Here is a 25467-nt window from a genome sequence, read left to right on the forward strand (position 1 = left end):
CCTTATTAATCCATTAGTAAGAATTTGTGTATGTCTCGTGCCAATTTTCATTGGTCTCCCCATAGGAGGGCTGCACTGTTTCGGTTACTTGATTGAACCTGACATGGTGATATTTTTTAAAGTAAAATTAATTTTGATCAACCTATAGGTGACATAATTAATTAAGTACTTGAAAAATAATCAATATAAGGGTATACACTTAAGTCAATGACATTGTGAGAAATTCCTATAGAATAGTCAAACAATGTATTTTTGATGGCAAAAAACAAGCAATACAAAATTAATATTGCATGAGATGCTAGATATATTGAATTTAGTGGGAGGGTCCCAGCCTAGCTATAAATCATGTTTACTTTTCCTAAAGAAGAGTATAATTTGATTTTAGAGTTTTAGGTCATTGCTGTGTTGTAGTAGTTTTTGGGTCTACTAATGCATTTTTTCATGCATAACACATGTCATTTTATTTATTGTATGTGTTGCTCATTTAATTTATTTTAATTTCAGAAAAATGTCTTCAAACTCACTGTCACTGTCCATGCTTTTAACAAACAAACAACTAGTTGGGGAAAATTACATTGATTGGAAACGCAATTTGATGATTGTCTTTACCGCGGAGAAACGTAAATATGTGCTTACTGAACAATGTCCCTTGGTGCCTACGGCGGAGTCCACTGCTGCACAAAAGCAGACTTATGATAAGTGGGTCCGTTCTGATGAGATAGCTCATTGCTACATTTTGAAATCCATCTCAAATGTGTTGCAACAAAAACATCAGAACATGAAAACCGCGATAAAAATCATGGAAAGCCTTCAGGAAATGTTTGAGCATCAGGGACGCCAGGCACGTCAAGCGGCCATTAGGAGCATTATGAACATGCGCATGAAACCTGGGATGCCCGTGAGGGATCATATGCTTGCATTGATTGGTCAATTCAATGTGGCTGAGGTTTTAGGGGCTGAAATCAAATCAGAGACTCAGGTTGACATGGAACTTGAGACTCTTTCTGAGATGTTCTCACAATTTAAGGTTAGCTATAATATGAACAAGCTAAACATGTCCCTGACTGAGTTAATGAAGGAACTCCAAAATGCTGAAAGTGTTCTTAAAACTCAAAGTGGTGATGCACTTGTTGTTGCTTCTGTTGGACCATCCTATTCCAAACCGAAAGGTAAAATTGGAAATAATAAGAGGAAGAAGCCCAACAAGAAGGGTCCACATCAAAAGGCAAAGAAAGTCAAAATAGATGGCAAACCCAAAGGAAAATGTTTCCATTGCGGAGAGAAGGGTCATTGGAAGAGGAACTGCCAAGGATACCTAGCTTCCAAAAAGCAAGGTGGTGGTGAGTTATCATTTATTGAGTCTTGTTTAGTGGTTGATTCTACTGATACTTGGATTGTAGATTCTGGAGCCACTAATCATATATGCAATTCATTGCAGGGGTTCCAAGTAACCAAGGAGCTCAATGAAGGGGAACATACTCTTAGAGTTGGCACGGGAGCTGTGGTATCTGCAAGAGCTGTTGGAGTCGTTTATCTTTATTTTCAGAATAATAAACATTTGATTTTGAGAAATTTTTATTATGTTCCTGACATTACTAAAAATTTGATTTCTATTGCTTTATTGTTTAGACAAGGATATTTTGTCCATTTTCACAAATGGTGGTTGATATTTTCTTGAATAAAGCTCCTATATGCAAAGGACATCTGAATAATGATTTATATGTCTTAAAATCTGTTGACAACTCTTTGTATCACACTCAATCCAACAAACGAATAAAATTATCTCCCACTAATAAAACTTATTTGTGGCATTTGAGGCTTGGTCATATCAACCTTAATAGGATTCAAAAGTTGGTAAATGATGGTCCTTTAAGTGATTTAAAGGTGGAATCCTTGCCTGTATGTGAATCTTGTTTGGAGGGTAAAATGACTAAGAGGTCCTTTAAATCTAAAGGACATAGAGCCAATGAAGTTTTGGAATTAGTGCACACTGATGTATGTGGACCAATTAGTGTTCAAGCTAGAGGCGGATTTCAGTACTTCATCACCTTCACTGATGACTACTCTAGATACGGTTATGTTTATAAAATGTCCCACAAATCTGAAGCTTTTGAAAAGTTCAAAGAATTTAGAAATGAAATGGAAAAACAATTAGGTAAGAGCATAAAAACACTTCGATCAGATCGAGGTGGTGAGTATCTATCCAGTGACTTTAGAGCATACTTATCAGATAATGAGATTTTATCCCAATTGAGCGCACCATATACTCCTCAACAAAATGGTGTCTCGGAAAGGAGAAATAGGACCTTGTTGGACATGGTTAGATCCATGTTAGGTTTCTCTATGCTCAGTACATCCATTTGGGGATATGCCATTCAAACTGCAATATACTTATTGAACATGGTTCCTTCTAAGTCTGTCTCTAAGACACCCCTAGAATTGTGGAATGGGCGTATACCTAATCTAAGACATATTCGGATATGGGGGTGTCCTGCATATGTGCTCAAGAGAAAGATGGATAAAATGGAATCTAGATCAGAATCATGTGTGTTTGTTGGATATCCTAAGGGAACGAGAGGATACTACTTCTATAGTCCTCAGGATAAGAAGGTATTTGTGAGTACAAATGCAACCTTTTTAGAGGACAGATACATAGAAGATCGTGAATCAAAGAGTAAAGTTCTTTTGGAAGAGATTGAAAATTCATCTACTCCAGAGATCTGCACTGAACCTACTCAGTTTGACTTCACATCTATACCACCGTTAATCACTTGTTTTAGAAATACTGAAATGGTGGAAGATAGTGTTCCTATTGTTCATTCACCTCGCCGTACCGAAATGGAGAGTGAGGCACATGGTGAAGAAGAAAACTCAAGGAATCAACAATCTAATCCAATCAACCAAGAACCTCCACAACTTAGACGTAGTGGGAGGGTCATCCGACCACCTTCTAGATACCTGCTCTATGAAGAGTCTTTAGAGGCAGTCTCTATTGAACAAGAGGAGGATCCCATTACGTACAAAGAAGCTATGGAGGATATAGATGCTGACCAATGGAGGAGTGCCATGGAGTCAGAAATGCGATCCATGTACACTAACTCTGTCTGGGATCTTGTAGATATGCCTGAAGGGGTAAAACCTATTGGGTGTAAATGGGTCTACAAGAGAAAGAGAGGAATAGATGGAAAAAGTAGAAACCTTTAAGTCTAGATTAGTAGCTAAAGGTTTTAGCCAACGAGAAGGAATCGATTATGATGAAACCTTCTCACCTGTCGCTATGGTAAAGTCTATTCGGATTCTCTTATCCATTGCAGCTCATTTTGATTATAAGGTGTGACAAATGGACGTCAAGACAACCTTTCTCAATGGAAATCTTGACGAAAGCATTTATATGATGCAACCAGATGGTTTTATCCAAAACGGTCAAGAGCATAAAGTATGCAAACTTAAAAGGTCTATTTATGGACTTAAGCAAGCGTCTAGATCTTGGAACATCAGATTTGATCAAACTGTGAAGGATTATGGTTTCGATCAAAATCTTGATGAGCCTTGTGTCTATAAGAAATTTTTAGATGACAAGGTGATTTTTCTCGTGTTATATGTGGATGACATCCTACTGATTGGAAATGATGTGGGGGTGATGACATCCGCTAAGAAATGGTTGGCTCAACATTTTGATATGAAGGAGTTGGGAGAAGCAAACTTTGTTCTAGGTATCCAGATTCTTCGGGATAGAAAGAACAGACAGATTGCCTTATCTCAAGCTTCATACATTGATAAAATATTGGTGAGATATGCAATGAAAAATTCCAAGAAAGGTCAAACACCTTTTAGACATGAAATTCACTTGTCCAAGGAGCACAATCCTAAGACTCAAAGTGAAATAGAATACATGAAACGAGTTCCATATGCTTCGGCTGTAGGAAGTCTCATGTATGCTATGCTATGCACTCGACCAGATATTTGTTATGCTGTTGGGATTGTTAGTAGATATCAGTCAAACCCAGGACCAGAACATTGGACTGCTGTAAAGCATATTCTCAAGTATCTTCGTCGAACTAGAGGGAATATGCTTGTTTATACAGCTTCTGAGTTGGCACCTGTAGGATATACTGATTCTGAATTTCAAGCTGATAGAGACTCTCGTAATTCTACATCAGGATCTGTGTTCACATTGGGTGGTGGTGCCGTTATTTGGAGGAGTATCAAGCAATCTTGCATTGCTGATTCCACTATGGAAGCGAAGTATGTGGCGGCTTGTGAAGCAGCAAAAGAAGCCGTTTGGCTGAAAAAGTTTTTGCTCAGCCTCGAGGTTGTTCCTTCTGCATCAAATGCCATTACTTTATACTGTGATAACAGTGGTGCAGTGGCAAATGCAAAAGAACCCAGAAACCATCAACATGGAAAACACATTGAACGAAAGTATCACCTAGTGAGAGATATCGTTCAACGAGGGGATGTGACAGTGTGCAAGATAGCATCTGCTGAGAATCTTGCTGATCCGTTTACTAAAAGCTTACCTGCTAGAGCTTTTGAGGAACATATTCGAAATATGGGTGTGTTGGACATGTCTCATTTACTCTAGGGCAAGTGGGAGAAGAATGTTTAATAGTATTTTCCCATCGAGAAATTTCTCATGTATTATGACATTTTGAAATTACAATAATGTTTTATTTATTTATTCTTAAATAAATTGTTTTGAGCAATGCATATGTCCATTGGATTGTTGTATTATTATAAATTGAGTGTTTATGTTGTTAAACACAGAAAGATTCAATTTATAATTCAATTCATTTTTTTTAATGTCCACGATCGGTAAATAAATAGGAACAAATTATTTTGACAAGATCGTTTCAATTTTATTGAAGTCTATCTTTGGCTTAGTAATAAAATTGGAGATACATTTTGATGTATTGGACTGGACCACGTGAGATTTGAATTTGAATTGACCATACTAATTCAAATCCACTAGGTTATCGTACATAACACCTTAATCCTGAGCGGGTAATGAACTTTGATTACTAACTTGAAGTTCTTTGAGACATCAATGAGTGAGACCATGAACATTGGTCAATATCTCGATGTTTTGGGAATCAAAGTGAAATAACAAAGAACATATATTCGTAAGATGGAATCCGTCACCTACATGATCATAAACTCACGAGTTCTTCTAAAAGACAGTAAAATCTGAGCTCAATAATTCAATATTATTAGTTGAATTAATTATGTGATGCGATCACATGTGGCTGTCAAATAGAAGATGAGGGTGAGCGGTTATGAATATCTAATATAGGCAACATGGTCATGATATCCTATTTTAGATGTTCTAGTTGATCGACGGGGGTGATATGTTGGGTCGATCAATCTGAGGATGTAATTATTGATTTTATGCTTCAGTAATTTCAATTAAATTAAGAGTGCAATCTTGTTCTTTTAGTGGAGTAGAATAAGATTAATAAATTATCTTGATTAATCATGAGTTGATTAGATCAAATTAATTTATTGGAGCTTAATTTAATTGGGTCCGATCAGGTCCCTTTGGTGGCTCAAAAATAAACTCAAATAAATTATATGAGTTATAATTTATGGATTTCGTAGGAATAAATTAATATGATTATAGTATCTTTATCTATGGAAAGTTTTAATTAAAACTTTACCCATACGATAAGATTTGATACACTTTGATAATCTTTAAATATATGGAAAGGAGATAATATCTTTTGAAATTATCTTATCTTTCTAGACTGCTTGAAATAACGTATGTAGTCTGGCAGAAAGTTGTAACCACGTACAATTTTCCTACGTTTGAGTTTAAGAGAACACCTGAGAAAGCTTGAAGGTTTGAAGCATTGAGTTGCAGATATGTTGCAGACAAGATATCGTAAAGCACGCTTCAAGGGTAATATCAATTCTTTTGTGTGTTGAATTAATTCATTCGTGTTAAATACGTAAAACGATCATGATCCTGTTTTCTGAGATTATTGGAATCACATAAAATTAATTTTTGTGATTCGATTTTATCAGTCTTGGCTAACACTAACATGACAAGTTTTCTGGCTGCCCCTTGTGTCTATCAATGTAAAGTGTCAGTCAACCTCTAAACTCCAACAATTCTTTCAAGTGAACCATACAAGACTTGCCTCAAGTAGCGATGGTCAGTTGGTTGAAACACCAGTGCAAACTACCCCATTGAGGATAATTCCACAAAAATGAATTAGCGCTGACCTGTGAAGATGAGAGCAAGTCAACAGCTAGCCAAAGCTGCAAGCAGCCCTCTTCTACGGCTAATAAGTCATTAGATTTTTATTGCTTGAAAAATATCATTATTACAAACATTATAAATGTCAAGGGAAAACAATAACTGTGAATCCAGTTGACCAAGACTAGAGTGCAATAACTGAGCACACAAGCAAAAAAGATAAAATCAGCTTATTGACTAAGGAAAAGTAGAAGATAAAATATAGTTAGGAGTACATTGACCTCAATATTTGTGTGCCATCTTCTCCTTTTCCTGGTACCACTGCACATACCTGCAAGAACAAACAATTAGAAGAGTGAATTATGCAGTTTCACTAGCCAAATACAATCTCGTGGACAATATGGACAGTAGTGACAACATCAAAAGTTGATGCAACCATTCAATAAGAAACTATAATGGAAATCAAGCTTCTTCTCATGAAATTTTCTCCCCAAAATTTGACCCTGAAAGTAAAATCTTTTCCTTCATCAAAGATTTCCACCCCCAACAAACAGCTGAAGCACCCAACTTCTTCCAGCTTACATCACCTTATGCATGGAAAGGAGACAACGCGTACACCACCGCCTTCATTCGCACCGGCTGCTTCCCCATTTCTCTCTAAATTCAGCGATTAGGGTTTGAAATGCAAATTGGGAACGAGATATCTCAAAATTAGACTATTGATTTTCAGCAAGCTCAAGAATCCATATATTGCCAATTTTTGGGCTCAGGAATTTTAATGTGATGAGGAAATGATTTTTCGGATATTAATTTTCATTTGGTCTAATTACTGACATGTCAACTTGACAAGACATCATTCTAAAGGCACGTCATCATTTTTCAATGTCGCATCAGTAACTAGACCAAAATAGCCGAAAATACAAATTTACTGAATCAAAATCCAAAATAGAACAAGTTCGTAAACAAACAAAAAAAACTTATTTTCTCATAAGATTATTACTAATTTTTACAAGGATACTCTACCATAATTATCTCTAATCTCTAATGATAAAGCTGGATATAAAAAAATATTTTATTTGACGTTATACATGCATATATCTATACTGTTAAAAAAAGATGCGCAGTTAGGAATATTCAACCGAGAAGAAATTTGTATCGGCCCATTACTATTACAAAAGCAAACACGGTTGTGGCAATCACTGGTGATGTTTTTCAAACTATTGAAAAACTAGAAATGAATCGATATTCTATGAAAACAAGAAAAAAAAGTCAATCTTGACAATGTGGCTAAGAATACATTCAGTAAAATCAATATGTGCAAGAAAACAAAGAAAATTTGGGAGAAGTTGGCCCATTTGTGCGAAGGAAATGAAGACACAAAAGGAAAAAAAACTTTCTGGTGCCACACAAAGTTTGATAACATCAAGATAAAACCGGAGAATCAATGTATGGGTTTAATGAACGTGTGAGTAACATTGTGTCTGATTTAAATGCACTTGAAAAGTATATTCCAACAAAGAGATTGTGCTGAAAGTGATGAGAGTAGTTCTCAAAAAGTGGGATGTAAAATCATGATGATGAGGTAATCCAAAGATTTGGACAAACTAGAGCACGAATTATTTGCATATTTGAAAGCCTATAAGTTTGAATTACAAACAAGAGAGAGTTATCAGTCTCAGATGACTGAGGTCCTTACTGTAGAGAAACTAGAACCATAAATCGAAAAAATATGTGATAAATAGAGGACCAAATTAATATAAATAAAACTCAAGGTATAAACACGTAATTTCACTATTTATTCTTTTTTTAAAATATAAATATATAAGTTGAATTGTGAATCTACTCAATGTTTATATGTCTGTCTTTATATTACAACTATAAATATATTTATATTTTAAAAAATAATTGAAGTATATATTACAAAACTAGATTCAGTAAATTTGTATTTTAAAAACTAGATAATCCTTGTGAATCTAGTTAAACATAATTATTTTCGTCAATATCAACTCTTTGATATTTAACGGGTGATGGTCATCATGGTCTGAAATCTCAACATTAGTTGTAGAATACTCCTCAATAACTGATGTACTAACTTTTGGTTTAAAAAATGAAAGCATAGTTCTTCTTGCCAACTTGAACTTCCAGTTTAAAAACCCAATTAATAATTTATTAGGTATTGAAAAAAATATTATTGCGAACGACTAATTCACAACTATCACATATTTATTTAATTTGTGTATATAACGACAGTAATAAGAAACATTTCTTAAGACGCAGTACTTAGCTTTACAAGCTTGGGTAATGTTATTTAGTATATAGTACAACGAAATATGTACATGTGAAATGATAAAATAATAATTATATTTCATGTAATTTTCACACGAAAATTACATTTAATTTAAATATTTTAATACCAATTGTTTAAACATTTTTATACATGTGAATTTTCTTATCATATTTTGCTTTGATTGATGATTTTATGTATTCAAATCTTTTGTTTGCAATTAATTAAATCTCATTTTCCATGGTGTATTTTATGGTGTCATCAATAATTAACAATATACCTGATTCTACCCATTAACGTGAGTGGAAGAAAGAAAAATAAAAATAAAAAAGAGAAGTGAATTGGACCAAAACTAAAATTGATGTGTTAATATAATGTTTTGAAGTGGGTAGACTAAATCTTAAAGTGGGTTGGACTAAATCTCAAAGTGGGCTAAAATTAGATATCACTATACTCAATAGTAAAAAAATTTAAAAAAAATAAAAAATTAAAGCAGCCACCGGGTGATTCCGCGGTTCCACACCTGAGTCTACTTTGCCATAGCAAAAATTGAAAGAAAAAAAAAAAGTGATGTAGCAATAAGTTAAAAAAAATTAATCATGAAAAAAACAATTTACTTGATGATGATGATAGATTGTTAAAATAATATTTAATACTTAAATCTAATTAAATATTTGGGATGGATGAAAAAAAACTATTTTTATATTTGAAATGATAGAATGTTAGTTAAAATTTTTGACAACTTTAAATGATTCGTTTTTTTAAAAAAAAATCCCACAAATTGGATTTGTAAGTGGAGAAATTTAACCCAAGATAATTATTTTACAATATTTATAAACTAATTAAATAATTTATTAAATAGTACAAGTGTTGAATGTTGATCTTTTGCCCATTTACGGTGTTATTATCATATTTTCCCTCTTTCTTTGTAACTTTAGAGATTACATGTTTTAGATAGAAACATTAAAATAATTATTTTAGGATCATGTTATGTATACAATAAAGCTTGCATATTGGGTCACAAAGCATATTTAAAATTACAAAATATCCTAAATACATTTTGAAAGTTTTTTTTTCAAATTAAGTGTAAGAATATTTTTGTAATTTTAAATGTAATTTTTAACTCGACGTATAAGTATTATTACACATATAATATTTTTCATCATTTTAAACCACGACCTCATCTATTACAAGACAATGTAGATAAATAAGAAAAATCATATTAAATTATATAATACAATGTTAGCTAAGTAAATCACATCAAATTATATAGCATAATGTTACTTAAGCTTCAACTTATGTATTATATTTATATATCACTTTACCAGCAAATTATTTTTTTTTTTTAATTATAAAATAAAGTGAGAGTGAATAATAAAGAAACTATAATGAAACAGTTGCTAAAGTCAGTCTTATAAAAGAAGATTTTAAGCACACAACTTTAGGGGTATAAATGAGTCGAGCTACTCATAAGCAACTCGTGAGTGGTTCGGTTAAAGCTCGACTTGAACTCGAACTTTAAATATATGTGTTCGAATAGCTCGCGATCTACTCGATAACACACATATATAAAATATAGTATAAATATAATGTATATAATATTTTATTTGTTTATTTATTCATATATTTTGTATTTATTTTTATATATATATAATTTTCAAGCTCGTCGAGCTTGAGCTCGAGTAATATGCTTGTTAAACTCTCGATTGCACCTCTGGAACACTAACTCCCTCGCTCACTCCAATTTCTCGCTAAAATGCAATAATGGAGGTTAAAAAAGCCTCATTCCTCTAAATTCGACTTATTTCCACGAAGAAAAGGTAAATCAATTGAAACTTCTCCCTTGATTGATGATTCTGTACACATTCTTCACTTCAAGAATAATGTAAAAAATCATATCAAGTTCAAGAATTTACATGGTGGAAATTTGGTTCTTGAAACAGAGTATGGATGATTGGAGGCAATCTGCGCTGCTGAACATGGAGCTGGAGGAAGAATTGAGGATCAGAGATGAACAAATTGCGCAACTCCAAGAAATGATACAGGTAGCCATTAAAGAGAGAGACGAAGCTCAAGAAAATTGCCAAAATGTGTTATTTGAGAAGATTTTGATTCAGCAGAGATTGAACCAATCTGCTCAAATTCTGGGATTTCGAGCATTGAATTAAGAAGATGATCCCAGAAAAGGGCTTGAACTGAGCAATGTCTTCTCTTCCTCGGATTGTGACGAGAGTATTGTTTCGTCTCCACCCCACCTCCCCCCGCCGCCGCAGCCTCAGCCTCCTCCGCCAGCAGGAGAGGCGGAACCGGAACTTCCCATCTTACTCGACAGGCCATTGCCGGAAAAAGGGAAGCTTTTGCAAGCAGTGATGCAATCGGGGCCGCTCCAACAGACCCTCCTCCTCTCCGGCCCTCTCCCGCGGTGGCGCCAGCCTCAGCCGCCGCTTGACACCAACCACATCCCACCGCCACCGGTGGTGATTCCATCATCACCAACACCTCTTCCAACGCCAATATCCAGTCAATACATCCACCAAGAATCATTACAAAACAACATTTTGAAGGTAAATAGGAATAGGTCTTTGTCTGAAAACTCCGATTCTTCCCCCGTCGAGTTGGGATACCAAAAGGGATTTCTCCAATCGCCATTAATGAGCAAAATTGTTTGCTTTTAGTACTGTATTCTATGTTTTTCAACTTGTGCAATTTCCAGTGATTAATTTAGTGTTAGTGAAGTAGTTTGGATGAAGTGAAGATGACAAGGTTTGGACAAAACGGAGGATCTTGTCTGCTTTTTCTGGCCTGTAATCTGGCTGGTGGCTGTCTCGTTTGTAACCATACAAAGTAGTTGCCTCATGAAAAGATTTCATTTTCATTAATCGAGAATTTATAATTTCAAAAGTAACGAATGCTGGTCTACCCCCAAATCTAATTTGTTTCTTTTTTCTTTAATTTGTATTTTTTTAATCTTACACCAAACACTTTAATTTAAAATTTACAAGAAGTTGTATTTGCAGATTGTTAATATTATGAAATGTTTTATCTTTAAAAAAAAATATTTACCTTGTGGAATAATTATATCTTCCAAGCAGAAAAAGGAAGAAGAAGAATTATTTGGCACGTTCTACAAGATGCGACTACCAATTACACGACCGTTTGGTTTGAATGATAGGATAAGTAATCAATAGATAAGTAATATAATGTAAATTAAAAATAAATAAGAAAAAATAATTAATACATTATTTTATTTGATGGATAAATTATAATTTATTTGATTTAATTGATGTAAAATTATTAATTAATAAATAAATAAATAATATGACGAAAATAAAACGAAATTAATTGGGATAAATTATACATAAATTAATAATATATCAAACCAAACAATGCCTTGTGTATTATATTATTTAACCTAGCACACCATTCACCCCATATATATATATATATTTTTATAATGGGGGATTGGGGGATTTACAAGGTCTTGAACCCAAGATTTTCAAACTTTATGATTGGTTTATTATTGTTTTTAGAGGAAATGATTGGTTTATTATATTACATCGATAGAATTAAGTTTTCGAGTAGAGTTAAATTCAAGTTAATTATCTTTAACATGATATCCTATTTCAAATTCATTACGTTTTAAATGGGTTATCAGTTAATTTCTTGTAAAATTTATATTCCAAGCGTGAGTATGTGTGTTAAATGTCAAATCAACTTGATCAAGTAATTGAGATATGAACTTAACAATCCTTATTTTTTTAGCTAGTTTTCCGTGCTAGATGTTTACATTAGTTGTATACTTGTATTAAGTCATTTAAGCATAGATGGGTACATTGGATAAGTGAGTGATTAATAAATTATTTTTTTTCATCTTGATACATTTTTAAAAAGTTCATGATAAGTTGATCCCGTGATAAATGATTCTACAAGTGAACTATGTATTTCTTTAGTTTGGTGTGATAAATTTAATACAAACAAAAAAATACTAAACAAATCAAAATTTAATTATTACATTTATGTATGTGCTAGATTTTGAACAATAAAAAATATAATTTATTATGTTAAGATTAATTTCATCATATAATGTATATAAATTTAATCACTTTTGTTAAAACCATACCAAACATTTAGTATATTATCATACCATTTTACTTATCTTTAATTTATCTTTATATTATGTATCATATATTTATCCTATCATATGTACCAAACTATGTATTAAAATGCTATATACAGACTTGGATTTGAATTTTGAACAATCTTTCCATCGAGTTAACTTTTGGTTGAGAATTGTAATATATGAATCCCCTTTGAGCTAGTTTTCTATATGAAATTATCCATGATCTTAAACATGATTTCTCCAAAAGCTTATTTGACTCGTACAAACATCCCCTTTTGAAAATGATTCGTGTGCATGATCAATGTGTTTTCCAAATACGATCAAGTTGTAAACATTGAAAACGGTATCATTGTCGAAGCCGTTTTTATTAAAAACAATTCAATACTGGAAAAGAAAATTAAGTCAATGTCATCTGTTCCATTTTGCTATTGAAATTTGGCGCGAAAGGCGGTTGGAATTATAGGGACCGAACCCCAATAAATCAATTGGAGATTGGTCCACACGGCAAGATAAAGAAGATGGAAAAAAAAAAAAAAAAAAAAAAAAAAAGAAAAAAAACCCATTGAAATTCAAAGCCCGGGGTACATTTTCTCGACTCCTACATTCTTGTGCCCCCAATTTCAACAAAACACAACATCCATACTACACTCGAACCGGGGAGCCATGCGAACAATAATCGTCTCGTCCCAAATAAAATTAAAATTTTTTAACATGAATTCTTAAATTTTCAGATTCGATCATCCGATGTATCTTACGCGGCATTCCGAACACAGCCATATGATTCCATAGAATTTGCAAACCCACATGGCAAATATTCAAACATGCCAACACCCAAACAAACTATCAATGGATGGTTAACAGCTATAGTCCACAGCAAGTTCTGTGTCAAATATTTCTAGATGGATACTCACAGGCAGGTGTATTCTGTATGCCATTCTCTTTTTCCGCGTGAAAGCCACCAACAAATACACCCAATTTTGAATTTTTAACGAAATAAAGTTTATAAACCTGGTAATCAAGATTATTTTTAAAGTCATCACTTAACTGACAACTAATATGAATTATGTAGTAGCGGTTTATGTTAGCACAACTGAAAATCTTACTAGGAAGCGAACACTCATATCTCTAGCATGAGCTGCCGATTCAGTGACATGGCTGCCTTCCTGCAGATTAAACAAATCATGGACTCGCAAATGCAGTCGAATGGAATGTTCTTAAGTTCCGAAGTTTATATACTAGAAGAATTTAGAGGAGTGAACTCATGTATACTAATATATAGCGCGAAAAATAGGGGTTTATAAAATAACTTAGGGGGGGAGGTCGAGCAAGAGTCCCTAGATTATTGTTGTTGCGGAGGATGATTATGAACTTGCTTCAAATAGCTTCAATGAAGCATGCAACATGGGCCGAACATCAGTGTAATAGACATTTTTCGAGTGTTTTGATGAGTGAAAAAAGCATTAAATTGACTGACAAAAACATGTATATTGCAAAAAGAATCCAGTTTACGTTCTTATCAACCTATCTCAATCATCCTCGTTGTCATCTTGATTGTCTCAGTTGATGTGTTTCTGAGCGTTATACATATCAGCAACCTAATTTAACAAAGAAATAGCTTAGATCAAACACCTTGTCAGCTTCAGATGAATAAGAGAAAAAAGTAAATAAGATGCAAGAAGCTTGACTGAAACCAAGAAACTGTAAGCTTCATTTACCATATTAGACGAAGATGCTTGCTCTGGATACTTATCTTCACGGACACGCAGAAACCTTGGAAATCGTAGAGAAATTCCCTTAGTAAATAGAAAACAAAAGAGATGGGATGTCATCCTTTCAGTTCATAGCACAAATAAATTAACATATGAAACCTAGAACTTGTGAATTTTGTAGCGGTACCACCTTCTCAGGATTTACAATACCAATTGCAGCAAGATAAACAGGGCTGATCGTTAGATCTGCAGCTTTCACCTCCCAAACCTAATGAGAACGCAACTGACAAACTTCATCATATTAATTTTTTGACAGTGGGCTGAAGGGAATTTCCTCAAGGAGTAAATCTATTCAAAGGTAAAAATTTTTTGGAAATTTTCTTCAATCAACAGTCACAGTTCTCACCTTGGACAGAAAACCTTATTCTTAACAGTAGGAACACTTGCGAACTCTTTGCTGCTATTAGCCAAGGACATAGCTGTGCAAGTATTTGTAAAGTACATAAATGTTGTATGTAAAGCACACATAAAAGTAAAAGATGCAATTGCTACCTCAGTTGGTTCGAACCACACATCTGGACTTAATGAATCTGAATACCTGTAATACGACTGCAGATTGCAAACATATCAAGCATATAGAGATATTAATTAATAAAGAAAAAAAAACATTCATTTCGATTGAGAAATTAACCTTAGAATTAAACAAACCTTTGGCTTGGGAATAACTTTAGAGCTAAGAATGGCAGAACGTTCTTCAAACATTGCTTCGGAAAAGCCAGTGCCTAAAGAGACAAGTTTCCGTGTTGTTCACACACACACACACACATATATATATATAGAAATTATCACCTGCACTTTAGGGTGCAGGTGATCAGCTCTCTCTCTCTCTCTCTCTCTCTCTCTCTCTCTATATATATATATATATATATATATATATATATAAAAGTCAGCAGATAAGTTATAAACAGCTATCCAGTGACGCCAAAATGTTGGCTGATAAAAGCTAGAAGTAAAACTTACCGATTTTGCAAATACTTTGAAACTCATCTTTGTCATTATCATAACAAGCAAGGAGAAAGGCGCCATACACACCTATAAGAAAAAAATAAAACAGCCCGTAATTTGAGAAGCAACTAAAATTAATTATAATTTCAAATCTAACACAATCATATTTTGCAAGCATGATAATGCATTAAAATGGATACGTGCATAACATCAATACATATTTGATATCCTCTCAACTGAAGAAAGTATATTTGTGAATTACCAGTACGTTTTCCCCTTCCATGGAATGCAGCAATGGGAACCAGATCCAAAGAATCACCGATACTGCAAAGCATGACTAAAAAACTATAACTTGACATGTACAGTATCTATAGCTCAAACAAATCAGAGATAAGCACTACCTCTCCATATAGTCCTTTTTCAATTTTAACCAGTTATTAGTCCGTTTTGAAGGCTCATATGTTGCATCTCTATTCAAGGTTTTGATAATCAACCCCTCAGAGCTGAAAGAAGAATTTGGGAGTATCATGAAAAAGGAAATATGCCTATAGTTGACAGCTTTTGTGTGGAGTGTGGACAAAGGAATTTTGAACTTTGAACAAAATAAAACAGAGAACAGCTAACGAACATTAATTTTGAAAAACACCAGAAAATTGGTGAATGTCTCGAAATACATAGTGCACATCTCAAATGTATCATGACATTAAACCATAAAAATTAGAATCACCTAGAACTAACAGCGTCTTCAAGAAATTTTTGTATTTCCTCGAGATCATTTGATGTTAGTGCAGTTGCTAACTGAAAAAATCCAACTTCCTCCTGAAATGACTCGTAAAGATTCTGCATATAAGCGCACTCGAGTTAGTAATAAAACACTATACATCAGAAAGAATTTTTTTTAAAAAAAAACTAATAAGAAGTAAATAAAAAAAAAGTATACTGACTGAATGATTATAAACATCAGTATTTGGGGGAAAAAACAACTAATACAAAGTAAATAAGAATAACAATACTGACTGAATGATTATAAACATTAGTAATAAATTTGAGAAAGAATAAATGTGACTGTAACAAAATTCATATATCCATCATCAGGTACTAGAGATCCGTAAAATATCATTGGAAGTTGCTAAAGTAAATTACAGAAACGTAAATGCAAATCACATGGATGGAAGATTCAGCATTTTATACAATAAGCAACACAAGGAGTAAAGCTTCTCAAGCACAAGCTCTTAAAGCAAAAAACAAATATGCCTCAGCTCTCAAAAAAACGTGAAAAAAATTCAAAGACGGTGTGTGTTAGGCTGTGCTCTTGATACAACTCAAAAGTTCAACATTGTTCAATATAATTCAACCACCTTCGTCACTTTCTTTTTGAAATTTTTACACTCCGCATCAATTCACAATTCTAATCAACTATCCAACTATAATAACTACACAATCCTTCGTTTTTCTCTATGCTCTTTCTAGCAGTTAATTACAATATTTTACCTTTTTCATTATTTGCTTAAAAATATTTATATCCTAACACTCTCTCAACATCAGTTTCAGACACTTACTGAGTTTAGATTTAGAAAGCTTATGCTCTTCAATTCATCAATAACCACATACATGAATATGGCATAGTTGCTAAAACGATATTGAGACAACAATATTTATCACTAGTTTTTAGCTGGGACAAAAGTCTTGAATAATTAACCCGCAACAGAAATCATACCTCTCTACGAACATTAAGTTGCTCCTGAAGAAGAAGTTGGCCATTAAGATAGAGAATATCAAAGGCATATATGCACACAGTGACTTTTATTTCACTCAACACAACATTTTTCCGAGCACGCTTTCTAAGAATCTGCAGGAGAAACAATATTTATAACGCATAAACATCTCGTCAAATGTCTGATAAACATGATAAACAATAACCATAACATTGGTAAAAACAAAGCAAACACAAAATGATCAGCATATGCAGGTGCTGCATGAAGAGCTTAAGATTGCGGCATCAGAATGAGCAAAAAATAATTTAAAAATAACATTGAGACTAGAGAGAAATATGAAAAAGGTTAAACTAAAATGTGAATGGCCTGTTTTGCTTATTAATTCAGAGAACGTATTTGAAATTATTGTAAACAATCTTCATTCCACATTCAGCTCCGGTTTCCAACTTCAGATGAACCAGCACATTCATATAATAGGTAACTTCAAAGTAAAACTTCAGATTTCTAATTGATTCAAACATTCTTTATTCTTTACTTGGTTACAATTTCTAACTTTTAGATGAACACATCCATTGAATTAAAGCTAGACTGAGAACAGAAGTTGATATTTCAAAAGCAAAAACCATATCCATTCTCAAATAATTTAGTTAAAAACATTTCTCCTAACAGATCATTACCATGTATCAAAAACAGGATTGAATGTACACAACGAAACATGGTTATGAAAAGGTTCAAGAGTTGAATAGCTATTTCTAATATGGTTATTTGATGTGGAGGCCAAAACAGGATTTGGTACCTATCAAAGTTATGCAGCATCTATCATGTTTTCAACCAAACATCTCACTAACACTTCATGTTTCCATGGCGAGAAGAAATTTTCGAGGCTCTATCTAGCCATCTTCATGGATTGGAGTACTTATAAATATGAAAGTTAAAAACCACTGTTTGCAAAAGATACAAGATACATAACGAAGATCAAGCTGTTCGATAGAGGATAAAAAATTCAACAAGAACCTTAGTAATCAGAAAATTAATCCTCATAAATCAAATCCAAAAGTTTTCACCTCGAAAGACTGGATTTTCTTCTTCTCTCGGTCGTACGCAACTAGTTCACAATCAAGTACAAATGATGTCACAGAAGGCTTTTTTAATCTGCACCAAGACAGTCAGCGTTGATAGCCAGTCACAATAGCCTAAAATCTCAAACTACACACAGAACAAAAGATCTAAAAAAGTATGTGATTCCATATGTTATTTTAGTCAACTATGAGGAAAATAAAAAATATATATATGAATAATAAACCAACATTATCAGCATAAAATAACTATAAAGAATCCTTAAGACAAAAACATGCAGCACCAAAATTTCTACTCTATCAGAAATTAGAGTTAAATATGATCACTAAATCAACACAAAAATCAACAATACTGTCAGAGCAGAAAGAGGGGATGGGGATTCTCAAATTGATGAAAACATACATATATTTTAGTGAATCGCGTCTCCACCCACGACCGCATATTTTTTTACTTACTAAGTTCCACTCACTCAAAAAAGGACCACAAACCATAATTACTCAACTTCATGAACCAAGACGGCCCAAACTTCAAGACTCAAGTAACTGACAGTTTTATTCAATCAAATCAGCTGTAGTATACAACTGCGAAGATTGACAAAATCATGAGTTTTCGAAAATTCATTCTTTTTTCAAGTACGACAGTTCTATACATAATAGAAGCCAGGCATCTCGCACTTTAAGTCAATTGAGAGGCCAGGTAAAGTATACACTGCACTGTCAAGGAAACTCATACAAACAGCGTGAAACAGGATGGTGTCAAGAAGAATTTTAGGAATGGATTTTACATTCAAAAATCTAGTGGTCAATATATATTTAACAAGCATCACATTCCAATATCTAGGCAGAGGAAACATCATGTATATTTTTACGAAATAAAGACCACCTAGTGACAGCAGCAATAACATCCGGAAACTTTCCAGTATTTCTTTCAGCCTTTCTACTGTATATCTCAACTGAACCATCCTCCATGTAATGTATCTACATGGAATATAGACAATTGCAACATAAAGTTCCTCTTCCCAAAAGCTTAAACTCAAGGATATAACATATTTCTTTAATACCTGTGCACGTTCTCCGTCATACTTGTACTCACAGGTAAACTCCATATCTTGAAACTTGTCCACAATTTCAGATACTCCTTTTGTCGGTTTAGCTAACATGGGTCCAACCGGAATACCAAGAAAAAAGCTACATGTCTTTGTGAGACTCCATACCCCAGCAGAAAGAAGAGCTGGGACTATTTTATCATACACTGGAATTACAGAATAAACTTGTTTGACAATTTTTGCACCCTGACAGAAATATTGTATGGGAAAAATAAAATATCAATTCAAAAAATAAAAGTAAATCATATATATTATAAATTAAATATATTTAAATTTACTACAAGAATTAAACATAGATAAGATGAATGTAAAATTTTAAAGGCGCAAAAGTACAGATACGAAATGCATTTTAATTAATGCAAATCTTTTAACCATATTAATGAAGTGTCAAAATTGAGAAGCACGGGTTGATATTTCTAAGTAATGTAAGATACAAAACTTTGACCTACCAATGGCTAAAAAGGGTTTAAGTAAAGAAGCGATCTGCCCAATTATGATGACATAGACAGCACAGTACTTGAAGCGGCGGCCACTCCCTTGAAATGTAACCTCATTAAGACGTAACTTTTAGATTGTTTGCTGCTCAAACTATGCATGGTCAAAATTTCAAGTTTGTCTCTTTTTTAACTATAGAATTTAGCAAATAAGATCTAAAGTATGTTACTCCAAGTTTCCTCTGGGTGGATGCACTTCCATCATTAAAATTTTCTTCTGGGTGCATCCTTTTTGGGTACTGCTTCGAGCCACAGAAAACAAGCCTGGAAAGCCCTTGATTCCAGTTTCTAATTCCCAAAACCCAAGCAATCAATATTTGAAAATTTTGTACCAAGGCTACAAGTTTCAATCTGAGGCCCTGAGCATATTAGGAGGGGGAGTAAACTCAGCACTGAGCATCAGTGTTCTAAATGGTGGTCGAGGCGGCCGCCTAGGCGGTAGGCGGCCCTCGACCGCCCCACCTTAGACTAAGGCGGTCTCTGTAGGCGGTCAGAGGCCATTCCCTCCTATGACTCGGGAATAGTTGGGGCGTTAGCTACCAGCTCCTTAGCTCATTAGAAGGAAGACCCGGATGCAGGAGGACGGTGGCTGCACTCCATTTCCGACTAGGGAGTCGGGATGAAGAAGTAGGGGACCTTTTTTCTACCACTACCAGAAGTGCTGGGAAAGAGAGTGTCAGGAGTTTAGTAAAAAGCCTTCACAACAGCCCTCTCCTACGATCAGTAGGGAATAGGTACCACCACTTCCTATTCAGGCGCTAGTTAAACTCTATGTTGGTAGCCAACCCAACTCATGTCAAAGTCAATTAATTTTACAAACCTTAGATATAATAAAAACACATCTCACTCTCTTTTGTATTTACTTTTGGTTTCAAATGTCCTCCACTACCTGCCTCAAACCAACTCCATCCGCCCTCCACTGCTGCCGCCATCAGCCACCATATTAATTATCTTGTTAGTTTGCATTTATATATTTATTTGTACTTTGTCTAGATTGTATAATATTGAATGAAACTTCTTTATGCATAAACATTATTTAATTACATATATTAAACAAAAAAGTAAGACTATTTGTAATTACATTGCATGATTATATATAATTACAAATACCTAAAAAAATTGTTAAAAAAAAATGAACCGTCTGGACACCGCCTAGGCGGCTGAGGCGGGAGGCGGTAGGCGGTCACTGACCGCCCCGCCACCGCCACCGCCTCCAGCCATTTACAACATTGCTGAGCATAGGACCAGCTAACAAGCAATGTTATTAAGTACATAGTTAACAAGCGTGTCCTCTAAAGAGGTCAACTATGAAGCAAAAGTGAAATTGCCTTGTGGAACAACAAAGATTCATTCCTTCAAATAATGGTTAATAACAGATAATGTGGATTCTTCGAATAACCTGCATGGTTCGTGACAGTATCCATTCAAAGAAAATATGGATTATGGAAGAGTAGCATGCGAAAAATAAATTACAATCCCTTCCAAAGGACCGAGTGAGTGAAGTAGTTTTAATGTACGTAAACATACAACAAGAAAATATAAGAAACCATGTCGGCATTGATCCAAGATAAGTAGCAAGCTTATGAAAATAACAGTGAAATCAAGAATCATGACATCATTCTCAATTACTTTCCAAGTTCCCTTATTTATCAACATGCATTCACTAGTTAGAACTTAAAAGATGGAACTCATGTCGAAATGCTATCGAGTTTAATGAGTGAAGCATAAAAAAGAATCAAGTTCTCAGGTAAAAAGGCTAAAAAATAGCTACAGCATTATTTATTACAGGACAGAGGAGTAAACTAACTCCAGAATAATTAAAGCAAAGTCATTCTTATTGCAGTAAAAAACAGTCCAGAAATATCTTTTTCTAAATATTTGCAGGCCATGAAATTGTCCCTATTTTCCATTGTGTTATCAAACATCGCAAACTGCAAGGATAATGGTCTACTTACTTAGAGCATTTCAACATACCTCTTCTAGAGGATTATCAACCTTTGCGGGAGGTGATGAGTGCTTCATGGAATAAACTGAAGCATGTCCAAGTGCGGTTAAAAGAGTTTGTTCTGCCAGCCCAATACGCAGATTTGTCTGTAATATCACTAAAACCAGTCTTACAATACACGAGAAGAACCAGAGGTAACAAGTAGGGCTTTTATGAACAGTGCAATCAGCTGACCTGGAGTAAACGAATCAAATACTGAGGTTCACAACAGTAGCGGCAACAAGTAGGGCTTTTATGTGACTCTTTTTCTTATCTTGACTGTCCTTACCAGATTCCTGCCAATAATTACAATTCATGGAAAAAAAAATTTACTTAATTTCAGAGGCCATCACTCTCACTGCACCACGAAAGTAACAATGAATACAGCTGACGAACTCAGAACAAGCTTTTACAACCACACTTTTTATATAATAATAATAATAAAAGATGAACAAACTGGAAATGGAGAAGATAACCCAGAGAAAATCTCTGTACCCTAGCCAATCTAGTCCCTAGCACAAGCTAGTTAATATTCACGCTAAGAAAATGAACTGAATGATCCTATCTATCCCACTCTACCGTCTTACAACATGCACTGTATCTAGATTCTTCTAGGACTTGTGATCCTTAAGCTTGATTGGTTAGGCCCAATAACATAAAAACCTCTAGCTGTATTTGTGCCCATAACACAAGCAACAAAAAGCAATGTGCACCTGCATATAAATATAAACATCTAAATACATCAACTATGACAGTTGAATAGCATTGAGATTTTCAGCATAACATGTGACGAACAGATTGCACCATCCTTCAACCAAAACTACGACTTTCAATGACAGGTACAAAGAGAGTGGGTGTAAACTATGAACAAACAGACGTCAATGTCCGTCTAAAAGTTACATCTGACAGAATTATTGACAATGACTTTTTTAATAAAATGACAATCCATCATCCTGATGCAATATTTAGAGTAATGTGTGGGAGGCTGGAGCCAATAGGCGGGTAAGGCATCAAAGCCCTTTATTGGAAAAGAATCGTTGGTTTTTGGAATTAATATGGCGTTGGAGACTAAACAACAGAATAACAAAGAGGATATTGCCATATTGGAACTTGGAAGAAGTCCAAATAACACCTATCAAGCCGGTTTATAAGCACGAGTAATTACTATTTCAACAAAAATACCTATGATTACATTACTAAATAAACATTTTATCTAACACCATTAGAACTGGAAGATGTATGGACAATCAAAGTTGAAGCTCCCATTTTTATCCTATTAACATTAAGAAAAACTGGTTAAAACCATAGCATGGCTACAATTCTTGCCCCACACCTGCCCTCTCCCTCTCCCTCTCCCTCTCCCTCTCCCTCTCCCTCTCCTTCTCTTCACACACCCAAAATTATATCATTCCTACATGAACAAAAAACCCAAAAATTAGGATTCATACTCTTCCGTTTACTTCATCTGCTCTGTAAAAATAAATCTCACTGAATGCATTGAGAATGCCCCTTATGGTTTCGAATAAGATATATAGGATAAGGCAATTAATTATCAATTTTAAATTATTTTACTTTATGCTAACATATCAATAATCAAAAGCCACATATCTTAAATAATCAAGGCCCACGAAACTCTCGCTCTAGAGAAAATTCGCAACTCCAAAGATCAGTACATAACGAAGAAACTGAGATTTTGTACCTTTATGGAGCCATTTGCTTGACTTCATGTCTCAAAATCATTGTAAATTCCCAATTCATATTTCTCGCATCATGTTTCTATAATTTATGGTAAAGACAATAAAAATAGAACTTCCACTACATTTCCGGTACAGTTGTCTATAGTAACGCGGCTCAACAAAAGGGATAACAAAAGCAAGACTGATTAGGCATATCATATTCTTCTTGTATTTAAACAGGTGGAGTGAGGGCCCTATTCTTGGATGGTGCAAGTTAATACGGCATTGACAAAAAAAAATGTTTCAAATAAACAAAGGAAGATGTAAAACTGAACAGAAAACAAATCTATAACAGACAAGTCACAACAGAAACATCTTCTTCGACCCCAAATCATATAAAAGGATGACCAAACTGAACTCAAGTACCTTTGCAATAAGCCGAAAAGTATCAAAAACTTTGGCAACAGTTAATGCTTCTGGTTTGCGCATCAAAGGTTGTGATGATCGACTGGATTTAGCCACAAGACCCAGGTCTCCAAGCTCCTATCATAGTTAACATCGAAATGGTGAAATCAATAAACTCCTTGATAGGAGAAAACGGAAACATTTAACGAAGATAAAAACAGGACAATCATGGTTACTCATAACAAAACACATAAAAGGTAGAACAAACTAAAAGTTGACTGGAAGTACAATCAACCACGACTCAAACAGCATAAAAACATCACTTAGCATGAACTATGGAAATTACCACCACAGATCCACAATCACATTATTCACTCATAAACTGATTATATTCATTGCAGAGAATAAAGATTCATGTAGATAAATTTTATTCAAAAATCTCACATGTTTACATGTTTCTAAGTAATATGCCAAGGAAATTATAAGTAGTGTTAGCAGACAGGTGCCTCTGAAATTCGAGGAATGCAGAACATTTTCATAACTTTTCTGATGATACAGAAAGCATTTCTTAACAAAAAAATAAAATAAATTAAGCTTGCCTCTTAGTTTTATGCCGCATCCACATAAATTTTCATTCTAGACTTACTACAAATCCATGCTTCCCATTTACCACAACATGGCAAATCTTATTGCATTCCATGTGATAATTATGCAATTTAAATAGAAAAGTTCCGAAACTTCCAACTGCACTCCAACAATCATCTAGAATAAAGTCGTCACCTTGTTCTGCTTCTTAACATGTGCTTCTTTAGCCCCACAATCCTCTGCAAGGGCCTTGGTAATTGAAGTATCCCCAATTCCTAGCTCCAACCCCTCATGCGCAGATGCGATCCTATTTGCCAAGAGGTACACCACAGCCACTAAATCATCCGGCGTGGTCTCAATCACAGTCCTAAGCATATTGCACACAATCTCGGTAATAGCAATTCTCCCGGATTCCTTTGATATAGCATGAAAAGACTTAGCTACGAACATAAAAGGCACCCGCTCCCCCACAGCCCAATATGCTGCCCTATTCACATTGAAGTTCGCAGCTTTTTTCTTTAACTCGACTAAGCTCTCGTCGGGACTAATGGACAACCTGGGCTTCTTCACCACTGGCGAATCTTTATCCCGATCAGCAGTTCCCAACCCACCCTGTTGGGACTTTAAATCTTTACTTTTAACCTTCTCCTGATATAAGCTCCTCGATGCACGGGTATCTTCAGCTGTGGTTGGATCGCCCATTGCAACTTGGTCGCCATCTTTTGACAAAGTCTCAACAAGGACATTTCCAGTTTGGCCTAAATTTGAATTCTTGGGGCTCAATTGGCCATTCTCAGCAGCACTTTCGATCGGTTTAGTAACGGAACCACCGCCGTTGTTTCAAACTCGAAGTTTTTGAAATGTCAGCGGGGCCCTTTCGCTTTCTGGGAGAGGATTTGCGCTTTCTGGGAGAGGATTGCTGCGACTTAGCATTGGACATTAGGACATCGAATGCAGAGGGACGAGAGGTCCAACATCGTCTTTGCCATCGGACGCGAAGTCGTATCGAAAAGTAAAAAGTAATTAATAATGAAGATAATCATTATTTGTTATTTAAAAATTTGAAATTTAATCTAATATTATCATTATTTTGAATTTTTTATATTTGA

At 34.4% G+C, this 25467-nt stretch overlaps 1 pseudogene; it reads right to left on the reverse strand.

Annotated features, from left to right (window-relative positions):
• Positions 1 to 13834: 13834 nt before the first annotated feature.
• LOC140880808 (DNA ligase 1-like) lies at positions 13835 to 25208 on the reverse strand (annotated as a pseudogene).
• Positions 25209 to 25467: the final 259 nt, after the last annotated feature.

This window comes from Henckelia pumila, chromosome 2 (assembly GCF_033568475.1).
Source record: "Henckelia pumila isolate YLH828 chromosome 2, ASM3356847v2, whole genome shotgun sequence".
Classification (NCBI taxonomy): domain Eukaryota; kingdom Viridiplantae; phylum Streptophyta; class Magnoliopsida; order Lamiales; family Gesneriaceae; genus Henckelia; species Henckelia pumila.